Genomic DNA, 13,284 nt, shown 5'->3' with positions numbered 1-13,284 from the left:
GAAGGCCACACAATTTGGCTAATCAAAGATCTAATTGGTCCAACATCCATATCATGTTGATTGATGATATGCCAGATCTATTGTTTGATGATTAACCCAATGAGATTGATGGTCAAGTTGCATAACAGGGGCACATGGAATCAACCAAATGGTCCTACATATATGGTACAAGCAGTGCTGAGGCAATGGTACAAGCAGTTCGATTCCTACATGGTGAATATGGGCTATATCAGATGTGAGTAGGATTGCTGCGTATATTATAGGACGCTTGAGGACAAGTCCTATATTCTACTAATGCTATATGTCGATGATATGCTTATTGCTGCAAAGGACAAGGAGATACTCTTGCTTAAGTCTCTTTTAAGCAAGGAGTTTGATATGAATGATCTGGGCGCTGCAAAGAAGATCATAGGCATGGAGATACACAGAGGCGAAGAGTCTTGGAAGTTGTGGCTTTCATAGAAGGGATATGTGCGGAAGGTGCTAGAGAGATTCCACATGGAAGGTGCTAAGGCGGTTAGGACGCATCTAGTAGGTCACTTTAAGTTGTCAGTCAGGTCATGTCCAAGCATAGAAGAGGAGATTTCAGACATGTCAGGAGTGTCGTACGCGACTGCAGTGGGGAGTCTCATGTATGCGATGGTTTGCACGAGATCGGATATCTCACGGGCAGTTAACGTGATCAGCAGATATATGGCAAATCCAGGAAATGAGCATTGGAATGCCGTTAAGTGGATTCTCAGGTATCTCAGGGGCATAGTCGACACTGGGATCATGTTCGGATGACATGGAGCTTCAGGTGGAGTTGTAGGCTACGTGGATTCAAATTATGCAGGAGATCTGGACAATAGGAGGTCCACTACGGGATATGTTTTCACATTAGCAGGTGAATCGATATGTTGGAGATCTATGTTACAATCTACTATATCGTTGTCTACAGTCGAGGCGGAATATACAGCTGCGACAGAGGCGTCAAAGGATGCATTATGGTTGACATCTCTAATAGGAGAACTCAGGTTGAAGTAGGAGGGGATTCGGTTGCATTGCAATAATTAGAGCGCTACCCATCCAGCGTTGAATCAGGTGTATCATGCGAGAACCAAGCACATCGACATGAGGTTTCATAAGATACTGGAACTCATTACTTCTAGAGAGATTCAGTGTCAGAAGGGTCACATGGATGAGAATGTCGCAGACATGTTGACAAAGCCGGTGACCACGAACAAGTTCAAGCACTGCTTGGGCTTGATCGATCTCACTAGCCATTGATGAGATTGAAATTGCGGTTATAGGCCGCAATGCGTCTAATTGCGGAATATGGCAGAACAATAAAATGTAGACTTAGTCCTTTGGGGGGGGGGTGATTAGGACCAATTAAAAATCCTAATTGCCTAATTTGCAATTAAACCAAGGCAATATAACTCTAAAGGCTTCCAAGCCAATAGAGGGTCCGATCACATAGGCTACACTTGATATGCAAGTTAAGCAACTAGCCTATATAAGATAGTGTATATGAGTGTGTGGAATGTGTTTCCTGTCAATCCTAGACATTCATCTAATCATGCATCATATTTAAACATTCAAGACACATAAACATAATTAAATAAATGTATAAATAGCAATCCCAAACACGATCATATATAGTTGTTGGGCTACGTGCCTATTCCACTCCCGGCGGACGCACTCAACCTATGTGTACCGGATTTCACTATCGGAGGTTTTAAATCAGGTTCACCTCAAACCTTTACAGCCCTACACAAGGACTACAATTTATGCCCTACACAAGAGCAAAGGTCCTAATCCCGAACCTGACAGTTTAAGGCAAACAGGCCAAGGTCCTAATCCCGAACTTACGATTTATGCTTTTCACAAGAGCAAGGGTCTTACTCCCGAACCCAACAATTTAGGCCACACAGGCCAAGGTCCTAATCCCAAACCTAAGATTTATGCTCGACACAAGAACAAGGGTCCTACTCCCGAACCCGGTCAAGTTTGAGGATAGCAAACTCTTAGCCTTAATCATAAACTAGGAATGAGGCTAACTTACGGACTCCTAACAATGACACTTGTCGGATTGAGTCCCTTTTTATAGCTCCTCTTGGGTTGCTTGATCTCCGCTCTCCCATGCTTCAATCAGCTCCCCGATGCTCCCCCGATCATGTTGTTGTTACTTTGCCAAGGCTTCCGCTCCACGATCAATCTCCTTGCATTTAATGTTTCTTTCAAGATGACTAAAGTGATGGGAGTGGGTTGAATCTCCTACAACTAATGGGTAGTTATTTGTCATAGGGGATTCAACCGATGGACACTCTAGAGTATCATAGAGACTATAGATATACTTATAAGGTTGGTCTCGATACTCTAGAGAAGGCATGAGATCATGTTCTTCCTTAATAGAAGCATGAAATGCTTGTTGAGTGATGAATCACAATGAAGAGGACATGAATCTCAATGGAAAAGAGTTCTAAGCTATAGATTAGGCTTGGGTTGCACTGGAGTCTTTAAAATGCCTTAATCTACCCATTCCACAAAGTTTTGGGTCCTATATTTATAGAGAAAAGGTCCCAACGGATATAAAATGGCTAGTTTTCGGTGACAGTAGGTGGTAGTCGGTGGCACCGAATTAAATCCTGAAGTTGCTGGATGAAAATTGTCACTTTCAGTGGCAGCTTCGATGGCAGCTTCAGTGGCACATTCTGCCACCTAAGGTGTGACAGATTTTCCTGTTTCAGTTCTCGTCTTTCAACAACTTTGAACTTTCTAAAGCCAAATCCAGAGAGATGGAAAATATGAACTTTAAGTGGCTTTAAGGGATGATCTAAATAGGGTTTCTTATTTGGGTCAAGATCATCTAGATGCTATAGGGTTGTTTTGGGTCAAGGGTTACGGTCACTAAGGCCACCTGTTTACCTATACTTGTTGCATTGAAGCTTTTGCTCTGCTGTGTCTTCGATCTTTGCTTTCCAAAGGCTCAACTGACTTTAAAAACAACACAACGACTCACGTGATTAACAAACCAAAAATGAGTGTACTAACAGAAATTGGCCACCTTTGCATAAGGGTGCAGATAGAGTTGCGTTTCGGGTGGAGAATGTAGAGAGCGGTCTATGCTCAAGGTGGAGGGGAGTACGAGAGATCTTTAAGTTGACTTGGCAAAATACAAGACAAGGTAGAGATTGTTGTGCGGAATGCCTTGGATTCTACAGGTTCTGGGAAACGGATCAGGGCATTGTTGGTCCAACCAACAGAGTGATAGGTTCTCTCGAATGGAGTAGAGCAGGACATTGTCGATTCGACTAACAGCGTTCGGGATGGATTTCTCTGTCAGAAGGCAGGGTTGTGTCAATCCGACCGACGACATTCCCAGATTAGCGTAAGTCGTGGTATTTAAGCCTGATTGCAATTAGGGTTTAAACATTATGAGTATTTTCTCTTTAAGGGCAAGGGTTTTGTGAGATGAAATGATTTTTCTAAACTTGTAAGGGCTTAGGAAGGGATTTTCTCAAGAGGCTAGGGTTTTCTTAGGTGTGCATCGCAATGGGAGATTGGGTGATTCTGTAATCAAAGAAGATGGGTGGTGTAAACTCTAAGGCTTTTTATTATCGTAGAAATCTCTATCGCTTTTTTTTCCCGTAAGGGTTTTTCCACGTAAAATATCTTGTATTCTGTGTTTGCTTGCTCGATTGTTTTGGTTATTCTAATTACCATGATTGTTCTATGTTCGCTGAACGTACTTCCACAAAACGCATGGATTGACGATGGTATTATATATGAATTTCTAATACCTAGGGTTGATCTAGGTTTGTTGTGGCTCAGAATTATATCATAGTACTGTGAGATAAGAGCCAGTTAACTCCAACGCTCCTCATCTGGACTTCCCGAACTTAGTGTGCATGACATCGGCAGTGGGTTTACGTGTGATGGATTGCTACCCTCGGGTGGGCTCCCAAGTGTGTTGGGTCCTGAGATGTAGAAGGAACCTTTCAGATGTTGAAACGGATGAGCTTATTGGCCCTTTGGGCCAATTGCAGATGGTTCACCCTTCTTTTAAGGAAGATTTCTGGGTTTGAAGGGCGCATTCTTTGGGCAAGTTATCCATCTGTCAAGTCTTTCTATGGTTTGCTTCAGCCTTCCCAAGATCCGTCACAAGATGGTTTATGCATATCACTTTTGGTTTCATGGAGTGCCATCAGAAGTGGTCGTCTTCATGTGGCTAGTGGGCAGGAAAAGTGTTAACAATAGACAATCTTTAAAAAAAGAGCCATGATCATCCTGAATGTGTTGCTTGCGTTGTCGTGACGAGGAGTCTATCGACCATCTCTTGATGGGGACATCACGCGCACACGCACGCACCCCTACGCACATTCACAAGGAGGACCCCACCATCGATCTGGATCGATGACGATGTCCAGGGAGGGCCTCCTAGTTAGAAGACTGTGTTTTGGTTCGTTGCAGTGGGCCCGATAGCCATGTAAAGCCCACCATGGGTTCTCATGATCATGGCCCACTAGTCTAATTAGTCTCGTATTTTAGGTTTTACTTATTATTGTTATTTAGAATATCATGGACGGTTTAGATTACTTTGATTAGTTGTTATTTTTTATTACTTCATCACCAAGTAATAAGTTGCACACATGGCGCGAGTTTATGGGTATAAGGTTTTCTTATAAATAGGCACCCCTTGTAGTTTTTTTTTCCTCATTGAAAATTAAAAAAAAATTCTGCGTTTTTCTACTCCTCTGAGCGTCTGAGTTGTGGAAATTCAATTAGGTGTGAAACCCTCCCTTCCTCGAAGGGCTGACTACCGTGGTACGAAGCCACATCTATCTCGATTCGCCCCCACCTTCTACCATCCATAAATCTCCTCCTACAATTATCTACGCTCCAAATTCCTCCTTTACTACAACAGTTTTTCTCTCTACAGCAGAATTCCAGAATCTAGCCCTGTAGGAGGGTTGAAACTTCGACGGAGCACTACGCACAGATTGTATATTGGATCGGCATGAAAATCGAAGGTTTTGGAGCCCACCCCTGGCCGACCAAACTCAAGAAGTCGGTTTCTGGGTTCGGGGCCCACCTGCACGTGCAGCCAGGCCCCTGCGCACGTGCGTCAGGTTTGGCCCGTTGTCCACGTGCATGGACTGTCACCAGGTTCAATTTTTTCCCTCTTTCATTCTTCTCTTGCTTATTTTCCATAACCCTAACCCTAGATTGTATTAATTCCAATTTATTTACCTATTTTTCCTAACCCTAGGATTCTCTGAATTGAAACCTGTGAATCCCATGGATTGGGAACATATTTATGTGCATGTGTGGATGAATATACTTCCCTTTGAGTATTATTTGGTCCATAATTTTTAGTGATCCAACCTTAACATGTGTAGGCCTGGACCCGCATAGATTCCCCTTGCTTAAATGTTTGAACTTTGTGTGGGATGTGGAATTTTTATGTGAATGTTTCTAAATTAGTATGATCTAAAGCCTGAGATCTTGCATATTATATTTAATTTTCATGTCCTGCATCAAATTTGGTATTAGAGCTTTGGGTTCTTATAGGGGAATGCATTACATGTTTAGGGTTTAGTTTGTTAATGTCCATTATACATCCATTCTCATCATATATAGCTGTTTAGACATCCATAAATCCTAGTATAAGCTGCTGAAATTTTTGTTAACAGAAAGTTAGCAATTCACATTGCTGTAATTTTCTGTTATCCCTTTAGTTTGACAACTATTTTGCTGACTTTTGGTGGCGTTATATAATTTCCCTCATGTGGAATCTCGTAGGATCATTTAGTCTCATTTAGACGCATATAGTCGCAGTAGGAGGTCCTTAGGTTGAGTTAGTAGTTGTATGCCCACACGTATGGGTCGTGGTTTTGGCTTGCACCTCACACTAAACATGGAGCAATTACAAGAATCAGTGAACAAGTTGACCCAGCTGGTTGATTATTTGGGTAAGCGCTTGGAACAACGTATGGACCAACGCCTTGAGCAGTTTAATACGCGTGTTACCCAACTAGAGACCTTCAAACCCCACCATTAGGGAAGATGCTCAATCTCAAGCAGGTGGTCAGAAGGTTAGACCAAGGAATGGAGGTGGCCAAGGAATTGGTCATGGGCGCGCACCCATGCACCCACCCTGCGAGGGACATCATGATCAATATGACCCAGATGCACAACTCCTCAAGGGAGTTAGAGTAGATGCCTATACGTTTGATAGCCGCTGGGACCCTAAAGCCTTTTTAGATTGGTTAGCGGATATGGACCACTATTTTGAGTGGTATGACATGTCGGATACTCGTCAAGTCCGATTCGCCAAGATAAAGCTTCTGGGCCAAGCAAAGAGGTTTTGTGCGACAGTAGAGCAAAAGAAAGAAAGAGTAAGGGACCTCCCAATCGTCCATTGGGGAGAAATGAAAGAAACGCTTAAAGAGTAAGTACCTCGCTTTCTCTTATCGCTTGCGGTTATTGAGGAATGGCAGTCTCTTCGACAGGGTTCCATGAGTGTTGCTGAATATATTAAGAAGTTCAAAGAGTACTTGACCCCTTACGAGGTTGATGAGGACCCCGTACTCACCCTTACTCGTTTTAAAACGAGCCTCCGTCCTGACATTAGGAGAGAATTGCTCGCCAGAGACAAACACTATTGAACAGTTGTATCAAGTAGTGTTAGATGTCAAGCAATACCTCAAAGCATTTGTGGGAAGGCGGTTTGACTTTCGCGATTCTAGTGCTAAGGACAACCTCTCTAAGGCTAAACCTAACACTGGGTACCAAAACAAACCTTCCAACAATTTTCAGCCCAGGCCCAAGGATGATAAGAGTAAAGAAATTGCCGGGTCTAGCTCGCGTGGAAGTGGGGCAACTAGGTGTTTTGGGTGTCAGGGGTTTGGTCACTTTGCCCACCAGTGTGGCACGAAAGAGGACACCAAAGTATTTCTTATTGATGGGCAAGTAGCAGTAGTGCCCCCAGAGAGTGACCGTGAAGAAGAAGAATATGAGCCAGTAGAAACTCCTAGTGATGAGGAAGAGGGAGCACAAGAGTCTGCGACCCTCGCAATTGTGCGTTGCGCCTTGGCTCAAGCCAAGAACACTGATGATTGACACCACAATACGATCTTCTACTAATGCAAAATGTGGGGAAAAGAGCTGTAAGATGATTGTGGATAGTGATAGTTGTGCCAACGTCGCATCAACTAGCACTGTGAGCCGTTTGGGCTTGAAGCTTGAAGCTCATCCTCAACCCTATAGGGTGTCCTGGGTTGATGAAACTTTCATTCCAGTCTCATACCGTTGTCTTGTTCCTATTCAGTTTGGATCATATAAGAACACTTTGGTGTGATGTTGTTCCCATGGATGTTGGCCATATCATTCTGGGTAGACCGTGGCTCTATGACAAGGATGTTACCATATTTGGTTGTTCAAATGTGTGTACATTCTAGTTCGAGGGCAAGAAGGTCAAGCTAAATCCACTGTCACCCAAGAACACAACTAGAAAGGAGTCTACCACACAGAGTGGTGTGAGCAGCTTAAAAAAATTGAATGAGTCGAAGTCCAAGTCCAAACCTCTCCATATTCTAAGTGCCAAAGACTTTGAGCGAGAAATGGAGGCGAACTCGATGGTATATGCCCTTGTGGCTAGGGAGAGTGTACCAGAGGCTAGTGTAGAGTTACCCACTGAAACCATTCAGGTAGTGCATGAGTTTCGTGATATCTTTCCTGATGATCTACCAAATGAGCTTCCCCCTATGAGGGATATACAACATGCCATTGATTTAATCCCTAGGGCAACTCTACCAAACCCCCCGCATTACAGAATAAACCCAAAGGAACACGCTAAGTTGAAAAAACAGATTGACGAACTCCTAGAGCAAGGTTTCATTCGAGAGAGCATGAGTCCGTGTGTTGTGCCCGCCCTTCTTACACCTAAGAAGGATGACACGTGGAGGATGTGTGTTGATAATAGGGCTATCAACAAAATCACAGTCAAGTATCGGTTTCCCATACTGCGTCTTGATGACATGTTGGATATGATGGCTAATGCTACTATCTTCTCAAAAATTGACCTCAAAAGTGGTTGTCACCAAATCCGTGTACGCCCTGGTGATGAGTGAAAGACGACTTTCTAGACGAAGGATGGACTATACGAGTGGCTAGTTATGCTTTTTAAGTTAACTAACGCCCCAAGCACTTTCATGCATGTGATGACCCAAGTGTTGAGGCCCTTCATGGGGAAATTCCTGGTCATATACTTTGATGATATCTTGATTTATAGCATGACCAAAGAACAACACCTCAACCATTTAAAGCAGGTTTGTGGGATCCTTAGAACCGAGAAATTGTATGCCAACCTAAAGAAGTGTGCGTTTTTTGTCCAGTAGTGTTATCTTTTTAGGTTTTATTGTGTCAGCTGAGGGCGTAACGGCAGATCCCGAGAAGGTTAAGACCATTGTCAATTAGCCTGAACCCCGCAATATTCATGAGGTGCGCAGCTTTCACGGCCTAGCCACCTTCTATAGACGGTTCATTCGAGGTTTCAGTTCTATTATGGCTCCCATCACGGATTACATAAAATAAAATTTTAAAAAAAGAGAGTTTCAATGGACAAAGGTAGCCTCGAAGGCCTTCAAGGAGATAAAGGTCATGATGACCGAAGCTTCAGTCACGCGACTTCCGGATTTTTTCGAAAGCTTTTGAAGTTGCATGTGACACGTCAAGAGTCGGCATAGGAGTACTTAGTCAGGAATGGCACCCTGTCGCCTTTTTTAGTGAGAAACTAAATGAGGCGAAGCAAAAATATTTCACCTATGACAAAAAGTTCTGTGGTAGTACAATCACTGCGTCATTGGCGTCATTACCTATTGCCGCAAGAATTCGTCTTATTCTCAGATCACGAGGCCTTGAGATGTCTGAACTCTCAAAATAAATTAAACCCTAGGCATGCCAAGTGGGTTCAATTCCTTCAAGAGTACACTTTTGTACTTAAGCACAAGGCCGGTGTAGAGAATAAGCCTGCCGACGCGTTGAGTCATCAAGTCGCGTTACTCAATTCCATGAGTGTCAAAGTCACGGGCCTCGAGCGCATCAAAGAAAATTATTCTGAGTGTCCGGATTTTGGAGTTGTGTACGCATCGTTGTTAGAGAGTCCATCAGGAGCTAGCAGTGAGTACTTGATTTTAGATGGGTATTTGTTTAAGAGTGACCGCTTGTACATACCACGCACCTCCCTCCGCGATTTCCTTGTCTAGGAGTTACATTCAGGAGAGGTTGCGAGTCATTTCGGTCGTGACAAGACCATTGCCCTAGTAGAGGATAGGTTTTATTAGCCAAGCCTCAAGCGAGACGTGGCCAAAATTATAAGGCGATGTCGTACTTGTCAACTGACAAAGCAAAGGAAACAAAACACAAGATTATACACACCTTTGTCAGTTCCATTCATCCCTTGGCAGGACATCAATATGGACTTCGTGCTTGGACTCCCCAAGACTATTCGGAAACACGATTCCATATTTATTGTCGTGGACCGTTTTTCTAAAATAGCCCACTTCATTCCTTATTCCAAGACCTCCAACGCATCTCATGTTGTCAAGCTGTTCTTTAGTAAGGTCGTCAAACTGCATGGGTTACCAAAAACCATAGTGTCTGACCGGAACGTGCAATTCATGAGTTACTTTTGGAAGACACTATGGCACATGATGAACACTAGGCTCCAATTTTCTTCTGCCTACCACACTCAGACCGATAGTCAGATTGAGATGGTCAATAGGAGCCTAGGAAATTTGCTCAGATGTTTAGTGGGGGGACCATACCAGGACATGGGACACCGTACTACCTATAATCGAGTTTGCGTTCAATAGTTCTGTCAATAGGTCCACAGGTCTAAGTCCTTTTGAAGCCGTTACTGGTTATAAACCTAGGAAGCCTATTGATCTTGTCCCTATGTCACTGTCTCATAGGCTATCAAAGTCTGCAGAGTCTTTTGCGCATCACATTCATTCATTGCATCAAGAAATTAAGTAAAAGATCACTATTAGTAATGAACATTATAAATTTTCTGCAGACCAACATAAACGTTTCAAAGAATTCAATGTAGGGGACTCTGTGATGGTCCGCATTAGGCCCGAGCGGTATCCTCAGGGGGTCGTTCGTAAATTATACGCACGTAGCGTTGAACCCTTCAAAATTATAAAACGAAACGGTCTCAATGCATGTGGTAGATCTTCCACCTTCCATGGGAATTAGTTCCACATTCAATGTGAAGGATCTAGTTACTTTTCAGGGGACCACTAAGACTTTGTCCAACCCTTCGCCCACCCATCCTGATTCCCCAGATCTGTCCCATGACCCATGGCCTCTTCCCGACCTTTCTTCCCAGCCTCTACCTCTCATACCTAACCTTCCCACACCCAGAGAGGAAATAGAGGATATTCTGGACCATCAGATAGTATCAACGTCGGACGGTGGGTTTCAGAAGTACCTGGTTAAGTGGAAGTCACGCCCAATTTCAGACAGTACATGGCTCACTGAGGAGCTTCAGAGACTTGATCCTAACATCTTGGAGCGATTCAAAAGTTTTGTTTCGTTAGTGGCAAAATCTTCGCAGCCGGAGAGAGTTGATGGGGACATCACGCGTACACGCACGCCTCCCTACGTATGTACGCAAGGAGGACCCCACCGTCGATCTGGATCGATGACGACGTCAAGGGAGAGCCTCCTAGTCAGAAGACTATGTTTTGGTTTATTGGAGTGGGCCCGATAGCCATGTAAAGTCCACCATGGGTTCTCATGATCATGGCCCACTAGTCTAATTAGTCTCGTATTTTAGGTTTTACTTATTATTGTTATTTAGAATATCATGGACGGTTTAGATTACTTTGATTAGTATTATTTTTTATTACTTCATCGCTAAGTAATAGGTTGCGCACATGTCGCGAGTTTTGGGGTATAGGGTTTTCTTATAAATAGGCACCCCTTGTAGATTTTTTTTTCTCATTGAAGATTAATAAAAATTTCTGCGTTTTTCTACTCCTCTGAGCCTCTGAGTTGTGAAAATTCAATTGGGTGCGAAATCCTCCCTTCCTCAAAGGGCTGACTACCGTGGTGCGAAGCCACATCTATCTCGATTCACCCCCACCTTCTACCGTCCATAAATCTCTTCTCCTATAATCATCTACGCTCCAAATCCCTCCTTTACTGCAGCAGTGTTTCTCTCTACAGTAGAATTCCATAATCTGGCCCTGCAGGAGAGTTAAAACTTCGGCGGAGCACCACGCACAGACCGTATATCGGATCGGCCTAAAAATCGAAGGTTTTGGAGCCCACCCCTGGCCGACCAGACTCAAGAAATCTGTTTCCAGGTTCGGGGCCCACACACACGTGCGGCCAGGCCCCTGCGCAAGTGCGTCAAGTCTGGCCCGCTATCCACACGCGTGGATTGTCACCAAGTTCAGTTTTTTCCCTCTTTCATTCTTCTCTTGCTTATTTTCCATAATCCTAACCCTAGATTGCATTAATTCCAATTTATTTGCCCCTTTTTCCTAACCCTAGGGTTCTCTGGATTGAAACCTGTGAATCCCTTGGATTGGGAACATATTTCTGTGCATGTGTGGATGACTATACTTCCCTTTGAGTATTGTTTGATCCATAATTTTTAGTGATCCAGACTTAACATGTGTAGGCCTGGACCCGCATAGATTCCCCTTGCTTGAATGTTTGAACTTTGTGTGGGATGTAAAATTTTTATGTGATTGTTTCTGAATTAGTATGATCTAAAGCCTGAGATCTTGCATATTATATTTAATTTTCATGTCCTACATCATCTCTTTATATATTGCCCATTTGCTTGTAGGGTGTGGGACCACGTGCTATCCAATTCGGAAGTGCAGTGGGTCATGTCAAGGTCAGTTCGAGACCTTCTATGAGTGTGGCATGGAGGCTATGGTGGGAAGTATGAGAGGGATAGGTGGTTGATGGTTCTACCGGCTGTGTGGTGGGCCTTATGGGGCGAAAGGAACAAAAGGCTATTTCGGAATTCCTCAAGATCTCTCAAAGCAGTTGTCAACTCACTCTTTTTGTCAGTTTCAGAATGGAATGTCGATTGTGTTAACCATTAACTGTTGGGTGCTTATTGAGTGGGATTCTTTTCTTTTTTCTTTTTCCTTGTATTCTTTTCCTGCGTCGCTCTGACGATTTACCCTGATATTATTGCAATATTTTCAAAATCTCAATGATTTTTGTCACACTAGCCAGCACAACCAAAGCACCTACCCACTCAACAAGCACTAAAGCAACACAACACCCCCAATGTTCCATAATGAATTTGTACAAGGTTCCTAAGTCATGCAACAACACAACTCTCAATGCTTGTTCAAAACCTGAATCCATTGATCGAGTAACCAGCTAACTGCCGACTTTCAACGTCATGAATATCCAGGCACACAACAAGCCAATGAGCAGAGCTTCTCATGAGCACCTCTATGTGGCACAAGCCAACAGACAAAGTTCCACCTCATAGGTATCCTCATTTGCCATCAGCCAACCAACCAAGCTTTCCGCAAGGCTCCCATCAACTTCACTCCCTTGTCCGAACCTGTTCATGACATGGTCTATCATGCATGGCTCATAGCTGGACCCAATCCATTTAGCCATATCTTTGGCCCATCTTGCATCTCTATGCCAAAATGACTACTCAGGTCCTTAATTACAAGTTGATAAAACCGCTTTTGTATTGATAAGCAATAGAGACTAGGAAAAGGGTTGGCTTTATGAATCTAGTTTCACCGCTTTTGACAAGGAAATTCTCTCGATTGCTTGGTACAAGTTTAATGACTGATTACCCACCTCACAGCAGCCCTCATCCACTTCCCAATCTATGATACAAAAAAATAGGAAAAGATCAGTTTTTGCCATAGCAACTGGTCTGGGATTCATCAGGCCTTAAAGAGTGCTTTCACCATGAGGCGATGAGGACCAAATTCATTCATCAGGTTTCTCAATGGAAGGCACACCTCTTCAAGCCAATGAGAAATTATAAGGTGACTCATGAAAGGAAAGATCAAAGAAACGATTTGCAGCACGTCTGCACGATCAGGGCCATTCATCAAGTGGGTCTCATCATTCTAGCCGCAGATGCAAAAGAGCAACTAAACCAATTCACAAATAGATCAGCAACATTATTAATTATGGTGTCGGAAATGCATGTATCATTTTGAAAACATGATTGAAAAGGCATGATCTTGACTAAGTTACACGAAATTACAGCCATGTTGGATAGACCAGCAA

At 43.4% G+C, this 13,284-nt stretch overlaps 1 protein-coding gene across 5 annotated transcripts in view; it reads right to left on the bottom strand.

Moving 5' to 3' along the window:
* Positions 1-13,284, bottom strand: part of LOC131218766 (probable protein phosphatase 2C 55) — a 38,121-nt gene that overhangs the window by 14,002 nt on the left and 10,835 nt on the right. The window lies entirely within an intron of this gene.

The sequence above is a fragment of the Magnolia sinica genome, chromosome 11 (assembly GCF_029962835.1).
Source record: "Magnolia sinica isolate HGM2019 chromosome 11, MsV1, whole genome shotgun sequence".
Classification (NCBI taxonomy): Eukaryota; Viridiplantae; Streptophyta; class Magnoliopsida; order Magnoliales; family Magnoliaceae; genus Magnolia; species Magnolia sinica.
Note: the sequence above shows the minus strand (reverse complement) of the source record. Positions and strands in the feature narration are given on the sequence as shown.